This window comes from Aegilops tauschii, chromosome 2 (assembly GCF_002575655.3).
Source record: "Aegilops tauschii subsp. strangulata cultivar AL8/78 chromosome 2, Aet v6.0, whole genome shotgun sequence".
Classification (NCBI taxonomy): Eukaryota; Viridiplantae; Streptophyta; class Magnoliopsida; order Poales; family Poaceae; genus Aegilops; species Aegilops tauschii.
Genome location: NC_053036.3, coordinates 136902192 through 136919153, shown reverse-complemented (window position 1 = coordinate 136919153; position 16962 = coordinate 136902192).

The following is a 16962-nucleotide window of genomic DNA, read 5'->3' as shown; positions in this document are numbered from 1 at the left end:
TGTTGCCATCGAGGATAAAAAGATGGGGTTTATATCATATTGCTTGAGTTTATCCCTCTACATCATGTCATCTTGCCTAATGCGTTACTCTGTTCTTATGAACTTAATACTCTAGATGCATGCTGGATAGCGGTCGATGTGTGGAGTAATGGCAGTAGATGCAGAATCGTTTCGGTCTACTTGTCACGGATGTGATGCCTATATACATGATCATGCCTAGATATTCTCATAACTATGCGCTTTTCTATCAATTGCTCGACAGTAATTTGTTTACCCACCGTAAATTATGCTATCTTGAGAGAAGCCACTAGTGAAACCTATGGCCCCCGGGTCTATGTTCCGTCATATTAATCTCCCATCAAATAGCTATTTTTTTTGCCGTTTATTTTTGCAATCTTTACTTTTCAATCTATACAACAAAAATAGCAAAAATATTTATCTTATTATCTTTATCAGATCTCACTTTTGCAAGTGGTCGTGAAGGGAGTGACAACCCTTTTATCGCGTTGGTTGCAAGGTTCTTGATTGTTTGTGCAGGTACGAGGGACTTGCGTGTAGTCTCCTACTGGATTGATACCTTGGTTCTCAAAAAATGAGGGAAATACTTACGCTACTTTGCTGCATCACCCTTCCCTCTTCAAGGGAAAACCAACGCATGCTCAAGAGGTAGCAAGAAGGATTTTTGGCGCCGTTGCCGGGGAGGCTTACACCAAGTCAAGTCAAGATTTGATCTCCCGCCAACGTGCGATTTCTGGCGTCGTTGCCGGGGAGATCTACGCACAAGTCAAAACATACCAAGTACCCATCACAAACTCTTCTCCCTCGCATTACATTATTTTCCATTTGCCTCTCATTTTCCTCTCCCCCACTTCACCTTTGCCTTTTCTTCGCCCCTCTTCCGTTCGTCTCTTTTGTTTGCTTGTGTTACCATGTACCTTCTTTTTGCTTGCCTCTTTGCTTGCTAAAAGTTTATGGATCCTCATCCACTTGCTAATCTCTTTAAGAGATCCAATTATGAAGAACCAATTGCTAGTGAGTTGAGAGCACTAGATTATCTTTATGAGGTTTTGCTTGAAATTCATGAATCTGAAAATTGTGATGAAGTACTTTATGAAGCGATTCACGATAGATCTTTGAATAAAAAGCATGATTGCAATGATTTTATTATAAATTCTATTGAGTTAAATATTGCTAATAATATGCAAAACCCTATGCTTGGGGATGCTAGTTTTGCTATATCCTCTACTTGTTGCAATGATCATGATTGGGGTGATTCTTCTTATGATCTTGAAAATTTATTTAAGCCTCATGATGAATATGAGATTGATAATAATGTTTGCAATAATATTGAAAGTGGGTTTGGAAGAGTGTCAACTTTAGATCCCACATATTTGGATAATGTTCAATATTATGAATTTTTTGATAAAAGTGGGCTTGGAGAGGTCATGACTTTAGTTAATGATATTCCCACTATTTTGGAAGAGTGTCAACTTTGCATGCATGTGGATCGTGTTGAGAATATGTTTTGTGATAGCTATATTGTTGAATTTTCTTATGATCCTACATGTAATTATTATGAGAGAGGAAAATATGGTCGTAGAAATTTTCATTTTACTAAATTACCTCTCTTCATGTTGAGATTGCTATTGTTTCTTTCTTCTTCCTTGCATATGGTGGTCTTTGCTTGTCTTGATAATTTGTTTGATTATAAAATCCCTATGCATAGGAACCATTTTAGTATTAAACCTGTTTGTCTCATGTTTTATGATGCTCTCTTTGTGTTTCAATTGTTATCTTTCATGTGAGCATCATTAAAATTATTAATGCCTAGCTAGGGGCGTTAAACGATAGCGCTTGTTGGGAGGCAACCCAATTTTATTTTTGTTTCTTCCGTTTTATTTCTGTTTAGTAATAAATAATTCATCTAGCTTCTGTTTAGATGTGCTTTTATGTTTTAATTAGTGTTTGTGCCAAGTAGAACCAATAGGATCTTCTTGGGTGCTAATTCTTTGATCTTGCTGAAAAAGACAGAAACTTTGCACTCACGAAAATAATTCTTAAAATTTACCAGAACGTGATAAATTTCTAATTCTTTTTGGAGCAGATCAATATACAAATTATCCAGGTTGTTCTATTTTTTCAGAATTTTTGGAGTTGCAGAAGTATTCGAACAAATCTGATTGCTACACACTGTTCTGTTTTTGACAGATTCTGTTTTCCGTGTGTTGTTTGCTTATTTTAATGAATCTATGGCTAGTATAGGGGGGTATGAACCATAGAGAAGTTGAAATACACTAGGTTTAACACCAATATAAATAAATAATGAGTTCATTACAGTACCTTATTGTGGTGGTTTGTTTATTTCGCTAACGGAGCTCATGAGATTTTCTGTTGAGTTTTGTGTTGTGAAGTTTTCAAGTTTTGGGTAAAGATTTGATGGATTTTGGATCAAGGAGTGGCAAGAGCCTAAGCTTGGGGATTCCCAAGGCATCCCAAGGTAAAATTCAAGGACAACCAAAAGCCTAAGCTTGGAGATGCCCCGGAAGGCATCCCCTCTTTCGTCTTCATCTATCGGTAACTTTACTTGAGGCTATATTTTTATTCACCACATGATATGTGTTTTGCTTGGAGCGTCTTGTATGATTTGAGTCTTTGCTTTTTAGTTCACCACAGTCATCCTTGCTGTACACACCTTTTGGAGAGACACACATGAATCAGAATTTATTAGAATACTCTATGTGCTTCACTTATATCTTTTGAGCTAGATAATTTTGCTCTAGTGCTTCACTTATATCTTTTAGAGCACGGTGGTGGTTTTATTTTATAGAAATTATTGATCTCTCATGCTTCACTTATATTATTTTTAGAGTCCTTTAGAGCAACATGGTAATTTGCTTTGTCTATAAAATTAGTCCTTATATGATAGGCATCGAAGATGGGTATAATAAAAACTTTCATAAAAAGTGCATTGAATACTATGCGAAGTTTGATACTTGATGATTGTTTTGAGATATGAATATGGTAATATTAGAGTCGTGCTAGTTGAGTAGTTGTGAATTTGAGAAATACTTGTGTTGAAGTTTGCAAGTCCCGTAGCATGCACGTATAGTAACCGTTGTGTGAAAAATTTGAAACATGGAGTGTTCTTTGATTGTCATCCTTATGAGTGGCGGTCGGGGACGAGCGATGGTCTTTTCCTACCAATCTATCCCCCTAGGAGCATGCACGTAATGCTTGGTTTTTGATGACTTGTAGATTTTTGCAATAAGTATGTGAGTTCTTTATGATTAATGTTGACTCCAAGGATTATACGCACTCTCACCTTTCCATCATTGCTAGCCTCTTCGGTACCGTGCATTGCCCTTTCTCACCTTGAGAGTTGGTGCAAACTTCGCCGGTGCATCCAAACCCTGTGATACGATACGCTCTATCACACATAAACCTCCTTATATCTTCCTCAAAACAGCCACCATACCTACCTATTATGGCATTTCCATAGCCATTCCGAGATATATTGCCATGCAACTTTCCACCGTTTCATTTATTATGACACGCTTCATCATTTGTCATATTGCTTTGCATTATCATGTAGTTGACATCGTATTTGTGGCAAAGCCACCATGCATAATTTATCATACATGTCACTCTTGATTCATTTCCCATCCCGGTACACCGCCGGAGGCACTCATATAGAGTCATATTTTGTTCTAGTATCGAGTTGTAATCATTGAGTTGTAAATAAATAGAAGTGTGATGATCATCGCTAATAGAGCATTGTCCCAAAAAGAAAAAAAGAGTAAAGCCAAAAAAAAGAGGCCAAAAAAAGAAATAAAGGGGACAATGCTACGATCCTTTTTCCACACTTGTGCTTCAAAGTAGCACCATGACCTTTATGATAGAGAGTCTCTTGTTTTGTCACTTTCATATACTAGTTGGAATTTTTCATTATAGAACTTGGCTTGTATATTCCAACAATGGGCTTCCTCAAATGCCCTAGGTCTTCATAATCAAGCAAGTTGGATGCACACCCACTTAGTTTCTTTTGTTGATCTTTCATATATTTATAGCTCTAGTGCATCCGTTGCATGGCAATCCCTACTCCTTGCATTGACATCAATTGATGGGCATCTCCCTAGCCCGTTGATTAGCCGCGTCAATGTGAGACTTTCTCCTTTTTCGTCTTCTCCACACAACCCCCATCATTATACTCTATTCCACCCATAGTGCTATGTCCATGGCTCACGCTCACGTATTGCGTGAAAGTTGAAAAAAGTTTGAGATTACTAAAGTATGAAACAATTGCTTGGCTTGTCATCGGGGTTGTGCATGATGAGAGCATTTTTGTGTGATAAAAATGAAGCATAGCCAAACTATATGATTTTGTAGGCATAAGCTTTCTCTGGCCATGTTATTTTGAGAAGACATAATTGCTTAGTTAGTATGCCTGAAGTATTATTATTTTTATGTCAATATTAAACTTTTGTCTTGAATCTTTCGGATCTGAACATTCATGCCACAATAAAGAGAATTACTTAGAAAATTATGTTAGGTAGCATTCCACATCAAAAATCTGTTTTTATCATTTACCTACTCGAGGACGAGCAGGAATTAAGCTTGGGGATGCTTGATACGTCTCCAACGTATCTATAATTTTTTATTGTCCCATGCTATTGCATTATCTGTCTTGGATGTTTAATGGGCTTTGTTATGCACTTTTATATTATTTTTGGGACTAACCAATTAACCGAACGCCCAGTGCAAATTGCTGTTTTTTTGCCTATTTCAGTGTTTCGCAGAAAAGGAATATCAAATGGAGTCCAAACAGAATGAAACCTTCGCGAGGATCGTTTTTGGAACAAACGCAATCCAGGAGACTTGGAGTGGACGTCAAGGAAGCAACGAGGAAGCCACGAGGCAGGAGGGCGTGCCCAGGGGGTAGGCGCGCCCCCACCCTCATGGGCCCCTCGTGGCTCCACCGACCTACTTCTTTCGCCTATATATACTCATATACCCTGAAAACATCCGAGAGTACCACGAAACCCTATTTCCAATGCCGCAACCTTATGTACCCGTCAGATCCCATCTTGGGGCCTTTTCCGGCGCTACGCCGGAGGGGGAATCGATCATGGAGGGCTTCTACATCAACACCATAGCCTCTCCGATGATGTGTGAGTAGTTTACCACAGACCTTCGGGTGCATAGTTATTAGTTAGATGGCTTCTTCTCTCTCTTTGGATCTCAATACAAAGTTCTCCTCGATTCTCTTGGAGATCTATTTGATGTAATTCTTTTTGCGGTGTGTTTGTCGAGATCCGATCAATTGTGAGTTTATGATCAAGATTATCTATGAACTATATTCGATTGTTCTCTAAATTCTTTTATGCATGATTTAATATCTTTGCAAGTCTGTTCGAATTATCAGTTTGGTTTGGCCTACTAGATTGATCTTTCTTGCAATGGGAGAAGTGCTTAGCTTTGGGTTCAATCTTGCGGTGTCCTTTCCCAGTGACAGCAGGGCAGCAAGGCACGTATTGTATTGTTGCCATCGAGGATAAAAATATGGGGTTTATATCATATTGCTTTAGTTTATCCCTCTACATCATGGCATCTTGCCTAATGTGTTACTCTGTTCTTATGAACTTAATACTCTAGATGCATGCTGGAGAGCGGTCGATGTGTGGAGTAATAGTAGTAGATGCAGAATCGTTTCGGTCTACTTCTCATGGACGTGATGCCTATATACATGATCATGCCTAGATATTCTCATAACTATGCGCTTTTCTATCAATTTCTCGACAGTAATTTGTTTACCCACCGTAAATTATGCTATCTTGAGAGAAGCCACTAGTGAAACCTATGGCCCCCGGGTCTATCTTCCAACTTATTAATCTCCCGTCAACTAGCATTTCTTTCGCCATTTATTTTTGCAATCTTTACTTTTCAATCTATACGACAAAAATACCAAAAATATTTATCTTATTATATTTATCAGATCTCACTTTTGCTTGTGGCCGTGAAGGGATTGACAACCCCTTTATCGCGTTGGTTGCAAGGTTCTTGATTGTTTGTGCAGGTACGAGGGACTTGTGTGAAGTCTCCTACTGGATTGATACCTTGGTTCTCAAAAACTGAGGGAAATACTTACGCTACTTTGCTGCATCACCCTTTCCTCTTCAAGGGAAAACCAACGCATGCTCAAGAGGTAGCAAGCTCCTTGCTGCACGGAGGCGCCGCCGATCTGGCGGAAGAACTGCTTGGTCTGACGGTCTGAGGGAGGTGCTGGCGAGCCGCCGAGGAGGGTTGCGACGGCGACAGGCACCGGTGCCACAAAGTGCACGACGAAAAGCCTGCGCAGTTCCTCCCAAGAGGCCACAGAGGATCCTGGGAGGGTGAGCAGCCAGGCGCGTGGAGCGCCAGCGAGGGCCATGGGGAACCAGTTGGCCATGACCTTGTCGTCGCCTCCAGCTTCCAGGATGGCCTCCTCGTACACTAGCAGGAAGGCCAACGGATCCGCCGCGCCGTCGTAGCGCGGCGGCATCTCCAGCTTGAACGTGGGCGGCCGCTGCACCCGCCGCAAGGCGGGGGTAAAAGCTCTAAGCCCCCTGGCGCCGTCGTGGGTGTCCGTTGACCCAGTCGGAGGAGCGACGCCGGCCATGGGGACAGGACGGGGAGGTGGTGCTGGCAGAGAGGTGAACTTCGGCGCACCCCCTACCTGGCGCGCCAAATGTCGGATTGTGGGTTCCGGCAAAACCCTTGAGGTTCGAACTCTGGCGTGCGCATGAAGATCTCTCTTCCCCTAGCTCACACTCTCACCATGATCTCAAAGCTTAGCTCGCCGAACCCAAAGAACAGGGGACACAAGAGTTTATACTGGTTCGGGCCACCGATGTGGTGTAATACCCTACTCTAGTGTGGTGTGGTGGATTGCCTTGTAGGCCGAGATGAACAAGTACAAGGGAAGAACTACCTCTTGAGGAGAGGTATTCTTGAGCTCGGTGAGCTTGTGTGGTTGAGGATGATCTGAATGATCCATCCCTTTGCTAGGTTGGTGACTAGTCCTATTTATAGAGGCCCGGGTCCTCTCCCCAAATATCAGGTGGGAAGGAATCCCACAACGGCCAATTTGAAAGGGGACAACTAGTACAAGCTATCCTGACAAAAGGTGGTCTTCGCCTACCAAAGGCTCTGGTGGTGACGCCGTCGTGGGTTCCGCGATGACCTCCGTCCTGCTGGCCTTGGTCTCGTTGCACCGATATGGAAACCTATGCCTGATGCCTCGGGACTCCTTGCCTATGCCTGCTCCTTTAGCACCGAAGAGGAAACCAGTACTCTGCGCCCGCCTGGCGCCCGCCTGCCCTTGGTCGTCATGGCTCACGTCACGGGAACCTCACAAGGTGCCCCTCGCCTTGATCTCTCCGCTCCTCACGAGCCAGCCTAGTGAGGCTGCCCCTGAGGAGGTCTTGTGTCGCCCGCCTCGTGAGGCTTGGCCCCTCACGAGGGTCCTGAGTGTTTGCTGGTGAAGATGGGTCGTACAGGGCCGTTAGTGGAGCCATGTTGTGGGCCGTAGGCAGGCAAGTCTGGGGACCCCCGTTCCTGGAACGCCGACAACGATGAACTCCGGGAGCACCTCGGCCGACTGGAAGCGCGGCCGAGGAGGCCGGGCGACCACGGCGTGCCTCCCTTTGGTGCAGAGGCTGCCCTGCCTTGGGTGGCCCCCGCCGTGAGAGGAAGCACCGATGCGACCACCAAGGACGACGCCGGCCCTCGAAGGAGTATGCCCGCACCCGCGAGGAGCCACAACAGGGGTCGCAGCGTGCTTGCGGGGGCGGCCCTGCCCCCTCTTGGGCGGCGGCGAGCTGGGCTCCTCCTGGCGAGCCTTCCCCTTCTCCGCGGACGTGAACCTCTTTGTCAGCGCCATGGGAGCTGCAGCAAGATGGCGAGGCTAGGATGAAGAAGAAGGAGCAAGCGGCGAGAAGACAGAGATGAGCAAGGGGGCTTTGCCCCTCCCCTCATTTATAGCCAGAAGGAGGCCAACCGCCGACCTCCATGATCGCACGCAATGATGGTTTTCTTCTTCATGCAGCAGGGTCTCGTCAAGTCGAACGGTTGTTGAGGTAGCATGGGGAAGCGGAGGCGCTCATGTCCCATCAATTGCCACGCATTAGCGCGGCGCTCCGCACTTGCCCTTTTGGCTTTGCCTCGAAGCCAAGCTCAAGTGCGCCTTGGGCCTGGGGGCTACTGTCGGCGTCCTGGGAACGGGCGTGCCCAGACTTGCCTGCCTGCGGCCCGTGGCGTGGCTCCATCGACGGCCCAGTATGGCCCAGCTTCAGCGGCAACAACTCAAGACTCTCGCGAGGGGCCAAACCTCGTGAGGAGGACGACACCAAGACCTCCCTGGGGGCAGCCTCGTAGGTTGGCTCCCAAGGAGCGGAGATATCAATGCAAGGCGCACCTCGCGAGGTTCACATGACGTGAGCCATGATGACCAAGGCCAGGCGGGCGCCGTAGACGCAGCGTACCAGTTTCCTCTTTGGTGTTCAGGAGACAAGCGCAGGCGCGGGGTCCCGAGGCATCAGGCAAAAGGTTTCCATATCGGTGCAACGAGACCAAGACCGCCAGGACGGCAGGATGGAGGTCATTGCGGAGCCCACGGCAGCGTCACCACCAGAACCTTTTGCAGGCGAAGACTACTTTTGTCAGGATAACTTGTACTAGTTGTCTCCCTTCAAACTTGGCTGTTGTGGGATCCCTTCCCGCCTACATTCGTAAAGAGGACCAAGGCCACTATAAATAGGACTTAGCCACCACCATAGGGAGGGGGGAGGACAGGACATATCACCCGGATCATCCTCACACCCACCAGCTCATCGAGCTCAAGAACACCTCACCTCTTGAGACTGTTCGCCCACTGTACTAGTTCATCCTCAGCCCCTCGAGGCAATCCACCACAAAGCTGGAGTAGGGTAATACACCGCAAGGTGGCCCGAACAAGGATAAATCTCTGTGTCTCTCGTTCTTTGGGTTCGCCGAGCTAGGCCGTGGGATCGTTGAGCGGGCAAGCTGGGGAGAGAGTGTTCTTCGTGCGCACCGCAGAGTTCGAACCTCTCAGGGGTCTGCGGAACCCATAATCCGACAGAGACCCTGGGCACTAGGATAGAGCACCATGTGGGCACAGGGGATAGCGGGCACCCGAGGGTCTCATGACCCACAAGTTAGGGGATAGTTTGTAGCTCTTTTCGATAAGTAAGAGTGTCGAACCCAACGAGGAGCAGAAGGAAATGATAAGTTGTTTTCAGCAAGGTAATGTCTGCAAGTGCTGAAATTGTAAGTAGTCGAGTAGTTTGATAGCAAGATAATTTGTAACGAGCAAGTAACGATAGTAGTAACAAAAGTGCAGCAAGGTAGCCCAATCCTTTTGAGGCAAAGGACATGCCAAAACGGTCTCTTATGATAAGCAAAGCGTTCTTGAGGGTACACGGGATTTTCATCTAGTCACTTTCACCATGTTGGTTTGATTCGTGTTCGGTTCTTTGATAATTTGATATGTGGGTGGACCGGTGCTTATGTGTTGTTCTTACTTGAACAAACCTCCTACTTATGATTAACCCTCCCGCAAGCATCCGCAACTACGAGAAAAGTATTAAGAATAAATTCTAACCATAGCATTAGACTTTTGGATCCAATCGGTCCCTTACGGAATAGCGCATAAATTGGGGTTTAAGCTTCTGTCACTCTCGCAACCCATCATCTAATTGCTACTCCACGATGCATTCTCTTAGGCCCAAATATGGTGAAGTGTCATGTAGCCGACGTTCACATGACACCACTAAGGGAATCACAACATATATACTATCAAAATATCGAACAGATATCAAGTTCACATGATTACTTGCAACATGATTTCTCCCGTGACCTCAAGAACAAAAGTAACTACTTACAAATGATAAACATGCTCATGATCAGAGGGGTATTAAATAGCATATTGGATCTGAACATATAATCTTCCACCAAATAAACCATATAGTAATCAACTACAAGATGTAATCAACACTACTAGACACCCACAAGCACCAATCTATAGTTCCGGTAACAAGATTGAACACAAGAGATGAACTAGGGTTTGAGATGAGATGGTGCTATTGAAGATGTTGATGGAGATTGCCCTCCCCAAGATGGGAAAGTTGTTGCTGATGATGATGACGATGATTTCCTCCACCGGGAGGGAAGTTCCCCCGGCAGAATCACTCCGCCAGAGGGCAAAAGTGCTCCTGCCCAAGTTCCTCCTCGAGGTGGCGGCGCTCCGTCCCGAAAGTCCTCTCCTTATTTTTTCTAGGTCAAAATGACCTATATACCAGAAGATGGGCACCGGAGGTGGGCCTGGCTGAGCACAACCACCAGGGCGCGCCTGGGCTCCTTGGCGCGCCCAAGTGGGTTGTGCCCACCTGGTATGCCCCCTCTGGTAGTTATTTGCTCCAATAATTCTCAAATATTCCATAAAAAATCCTCGTGAAGTTTCAGCTCATTTGGAGTTGTGCAGAATAGGTAGCCTGAGTAGATTTTCTAGGTCCAGGTTTCCAGCTGCCGGAATTCTCCCGCTTTGTGTATACCTTGCATATTATGAGAGAAAAGGCATTAGAATTACTCCAAAAAGCATTATTATGGATAAAAACATTATAAATAACAGTAAGAAAACATGATGCAAAATGGACGCATCAACTCCCCCAAGCTTAGACCACGCTTGTCCTCAAGCGAAAACCGAAATTGAAAAACATGTCCACATGCTTTGAGAGAGAGGTGTCGATAAAAACAAAATACGGACATAGAAGCATCATGTTGATTATTATAACAGCAACAAAATTAAACATAAAACTTTTATCATAGAACTTTTATCATATAGTTCTCATGAATAAGTAACAATTCATCACACAATTGAAGTATAAAGCAAAAAACTCTATTAAAAACCAACAAACTATGTTCTCAGTCAACTTTGCAACTACAATTCATCATCTTTTCAGGAAGGGTCACGTGTCGGAGCCTTTAGGCAAGTCCACATACTCAACCATCATATAGTCTTCTATGATTGCTAACACTCACCGCGTACACATGAGCAAAACGTTTCAACCGGACACATAGAAACATAGGGGCTTATAGTTTCGCCTCCCAACGTACTCACCTCAAGGCTGATGTCAACAATAATAACTCATGTTATCTATATTCAGCTGGACATATGTGCCTAGATCTTTCCTCACCACATGATGCTTGCCAAAGGAGAAAAATAAAAAGGAATAGAAGGAAAACATTGACTCCTTGCATAAAAGTAAGTACATAAAAGTAAAAGATAGGCCCTTCGCAGAGGGAAGCAGAGGTTAACATGCACTTATTTGTTTGTATGCTCAACCCCTTAGTGCAAAAGAATGTCATGTTACATTGCCCCTTGTGATAGCGACCTTTATTATGCAGTCTATCGCTTTTATTCTTCACCATCACAAGTTCATGCAACGCTCAATTTTCTCTTACACTAAATGATCTCACACATTTAGAAGAAATTTTTATTGCTTTTTTGCACCGATGACAACTTACTTGAGGGATCTTGCTCAATCCCTAGGTAGGTATGGTGGACACTTGAAAATAAGATTTGGGTTTAAGGGTTTTTGGATGCACAAGTAGTATATCTACTTAGTGCCAAATTTTTGGCTAGCAAAGATAGGGGGCAAGCACCACATGTTGAAGGATCTATGACAATATGACTTCTATGTGAATACAAACAAACATAAACCATTAAGTTGTCTTCCTTGTACAACGTCAACAATCTTGGCATATAATTTTTTGATGAGGGCTCACAATCACAAAAGATTTCTAGGATAGTATATTTATATGTGCATCTTCTCTTCCCTTATTAATTCTTTCATGAGTTGCATCATTGATTAATGCTATGTTTGTCAATCTCTAATAAAATTTTCTACTTATACTTTTCCTTATGTGGTGTCATCACCTACCATAGGATTAGTATATGATCTATTCATTATTTCTTTCCTTTTATTTATTTCTTTCTCTTATTATTTCTTATTTCTTTTCTTTAATTGCAATAAGAAAGTAAAGAAAGCAAAAACTCAAACTAAACTTTATTATATAACTTGCACACGATTACAAGGATAGATCACTAAGCAAACTCTCAAAGAAGAAAGGATCGAACTAAACTTTTATTCATCTAAAGAAAAAGATCAAACTAAAATAAGTAAAAGCAAAAAGATAGTGGGATTATACGATACCGGGGCACCTCCCCCAAGCTTGGCGGAAGCCAAGGCGAGTGCCCATACCCGATACTCAATTCTCCTTTGGTGGTCAAGAAGATGATGTTGGTGATGAAGTAGTATTCTCCAATATAACCATGAGTATATCCTTCAAACCTTGAATCTCCCGAAGGGCTTGATGAATTAATTAACTGTTTTTCTTCACCTCGACCATTATATGTTTATTCTCCGGGCACCACGGTTTTGTTCCTATAATGTTTTCTCTTGGCTGAGATATGTCCCAGTTGGATGGAATGTGCCTACGAGGAGTGTTCTCGAACCCATAATTGTGAATCAAATTGCGAAAATTGTTATGATGTAACCTGTGTAAGGGCCTCCTCGGTGGGAGTTCTTCTTGTACTTCCAGGCTCGCTTGATTGTTCGATGATCCCATGGCTTGATGAGGATTTGGGTGAGTAGAGATGCCAGCTAATATGCCCCTCTCAGAGGCCGGAGAGTGCGCCCCAAAAGGATTTTCATCTTCTTCCTCCATAGCAACCTCTTCAGCTTCATTGCTCCTTAGATCCTCCTAAACCAACCTTGTGTCTCTTTCTCCATCATTGAAGGGTGAGGAAGACATGATGTTGGTCTAACTGAATCTGTCAGAAAACAACATGAAAAGAAAACATAGGATTTCTCCACGATACGGTGGTTAACAGGTTCGGGAAGTATATATAGATTTTTTTATCTTGGAGGACAAGCATACGGTAGAAAAACGGAGTCCGAAAGGTGTCCCAGGTGGGCACAACCCACCTGGGCGCGCCAGGCAAGCCTAGCGCGCCCTGGTGTCTTGTGCCCACCAGGGTACGCTTCCTGGAAGTTTATTTATTTCCTAAATTTTTAAATATTCCAAAACTGATAAAAAATATTTTTGTGGATTTTTCGGAATCCGTTTACTCACGGTATCACGTACCTCCTTATTTTCACGATTCTGGAGTGTTCCGAAAGGACTCTTTTATGTGTTCTTCCGGTGTCAAAGTTTGGATAATATTACTTTCAACATTAATGGGCGTACCTGAGATATAATGTTTTATTTGTTGCCCATTGACAACCTTCGGGTTAGTACCTTCGGAATTATTTATTTTGATGGCTCCAGACCGATAAACCTCCTCGATAACATAGGGGCCTTCCCATTTTGAGAGGAGTTTTCCTGCAAAGAATCTGAAATGAGAGTTGTACAAAAGAACATATTCTCCGACTTTAAACTCACGCTTTTGGATTCTTTTGTCATGCCATCTTTTAACTTTTTCTTTGAATAATTTTGCATTTTCATAAGCTTGGGTTCTCCATTCATCTAATGAGCTAATATCAAATAACCTCTTTTCACCGGCAAATTTGAAATCATAATTGAGTTCTTTGATTGCCCAATATGCTTTATGTTCTAACTCAAGAGGTAAATGACAAGCTTTTCCATAAACCATTTTATAAGGAGACATACCCATAGGATTTTTATATGCTGTTCTATAAGCCCAAAGTGCATCATCTAATTTCTTAGACCAATTCTTCCTGGACCTATTGATAGTCTTTTGCAAAATTAATTTTATTTCTCTATTGCTAAGTTCAACTTGACCACTAGACTGAGGATGATAAGGTGATGCGATTCTATGGTTAACATCATACTTGGCAAGCATTTTATGGGAAGCACCATGAATAAAGTGTGAACCACCATCAGTCATTAAATATCTAGGGACTCCAAACCTTGGGAAAATAACTTCCTTAAGCATTTTAATAGAGGTGTTGTAATCAGCACTATTGGTTGGAATAGCTTCTACCCATTTAGTAACATAATCAACAACAACCAAAATATGTGTATACCCATTAGAGGAAGGAAAAGGTCCCATGTAATCAAATCCCCAAACATTAAATGGTTCAACAGCAAGTGAATAATTCATAGGCATTTCTTGGTGCTTACCGATATTACCTATCCTTTGACATTCATCACAAGATAAGACGAACTTACGGGCATCCTTCAAGAGAGTAGGCCAATAAAATCCAGACTGCAGTACCTTGTGAGCAGTTCTATCTCCAGCATGATGCCCTTCATAAGCTTCGGAGTGACATTTCCATAGGATTTGTCCCTGTTCATGCTCAGGTACACAACGTCTAATAATACCATCTACTCCTTCTTTATAAAGATGTGGGTCATCCCAAAAGTAGTGTCTTAAATCATAGAAGAATTTTTTTCTTTTGTTGGTATGTAAAGCTAGGTGGTAAATATTTAGCAACAATGTAATTAGCGTAATCAGCATACCAAGGAGTACTGTGAGCAACATTTATTGCAGCTAACCTCATCAGAAAAACTATCATCAATAGGTAGTGGGTCATGAGGCACATTTTCAAGCCTAGATAAATTATCAGCTACTGGGTTCTCAACTCCTTTTCTATCAATGATATGTAAATCAAATTCTTGTAATAAGAGAACCCATCGAATGAGTCTAGGTTTAGCATCTTTCTTTTCCATAAGATATTTAATAGCAGCATGGTTTGTGTGAACAGTTACTTTGGAATCAAGAATATAATTAAGGTCTACATTTATCACAAGCAAACACAACTGCTAAGATTTTTTTTTCAGTAGTAGCATAATTTCTTTGAGCATTGTCTAGAGTTTTACTAGCATAATGAATTACATTAAGTTTCTTATCAACTCTTTGTCCTAGAACAACATCAACAGCATAATCGCTAGCATCACACATAATTTCAAAAGGCAAGTTCCAATCAGGTGGTTGAACAATAGGTGCAGAAATTAAGGCTTTCTTGAGTGTTTAAAAGGCTTCTAAACAATCATCATCAAAAACAAAAGGAATATCCTTTTGCAAGAGACTAGTAAGAGGCCTAGAAATTTTAGAAAAGTCTTTCATAAATCTCCTATAGAAACCAGCATGACCTAAGAAACTACGAATACCTTTTATATCTTTAGGACATGGCATTTTCTAAATTGCATCAACCTAAGCTTTGTCCACTTCAATACCTCTTTCAGAAATTTTAGGACCCAAGACAATGTCGTCATTAACCATAAAGTGGCACTTCTCCCAATTCAAGAGAAGATTTGTTTGTTCACATCTCTGCAAAACTTGATCAAGATTGCTTAAACAATCATCAAAAGAGTTCCCATAAGCAGAGAAGTCATCCATGAAAACCTCAACAATCTTTTCACAAAAGTCAGAGAATATAGCAGTCATACATCTTTGAAAGGTAGCAGGTGCATTACATAAACCAAAAGGCATACGTCTATAAGCATAATTTCCAAAGGGACAAGTAAAAGTGGTCTTTTCTTGATCAAGTTGAGAAACATGTATTTGTGAAAAACCAGAATATCCATCAAGGAAGCAAAAATGTGTGTGCTTAGATAATCTTTCAAGCATTTGATCAATAAAAGGCAGAGGATAATGATCTTTTCTAGTTGCTTTGTTTAATTTTCTAAAATCAATTACCTTTCTATAGCATGTAACAATTCTTTGTGGAATAAGTTCATTCTTATCATTAGGAACAACAATAATACCTCCTTTCTTAGGGACATAATGAACAGGACTTACCCATCTACTATCAGCTAAAGGATAGATTATACCTGCTTCCAGAAGTTTTAATATTTCCATTCTTACCACTTCTTTCATCTTCGGGTTTAACCGATGTTGGTGATCAACAATGGGTTTAGCATCAGGTTCCATATTAATTTTGTGCTGACATAGAGTGGGACTAATGCCCTTTAGATGATCAAGAGTATATCCAATAGCAGCTCGGTGCTTCCTTAGAACTTTCAATAATCTTTCTTCTTCATATTCTGACTCTTTACATTCGTCGAGTTGCATTTAATTCTTTCCAAAATATCCCACCGGATTTCAATAGTCTCCTTCATAAAAGAACCAGCACAAGAAGTATCAAGCATGGTTTGATCATTACGAGAAAGCCGAGCATAAAAATTCTGGATAATAATTTCTCTTGAGAGCTCATGATTGGGGCATGAATATAACATTGACTTAAGCCTCCCCAAGCTAGAGCGATAATTTCTCCTTCACGAGGCCAAAAATTATATATATAATTCCGATCACAATGAACTAGATGCATAGGATAAATTTTTTGGTGGAACTCCAATTTCAAACGATTCCAATTCCAAGATCCAATATCATCGCATAGCCTATACCATGCCAATGCTTTTCCCTTCAAAGATAAAGGGAAACCATTTTTCATAACTTCATCCCTGGGTAAACCTGCAACCTTAAACAATCCACAAATTTGTTCTACATATATCAAGTGCATAACAGGATGTTCGGTTCCATCTCCTGCATAAGGATTAGCTAGCAGTTGTTCTATCATACCCAAAGGAATTTCATATTCAATATTTTCAGTAGGTGCAGTAGGTTGAGGGGTAACTAATTGTGGTTCCGGTCGAGGTGAAGATACCCCGAACAAACCCCTCAAAGGATTGTTTTCCATAGTAACAAGTGACAATAAATTTCAGCACACTATATAAATGTTTCCTTACCAAAGGCGCTTCACTCCCCGGCAACGGCGCCAGAAATTCTTTTGATGTCGTCTAGGACTACGTCGGTATCTCCCCAAAGAGGAAGGGATAATGTTGCATAGCGACAGTAGGTATTTCCCTCAGTGATGAGACCAAGGATATTGAACCAGTAGGAGAACCAAGCAACACAACATAAACATCCCCTGCACATAA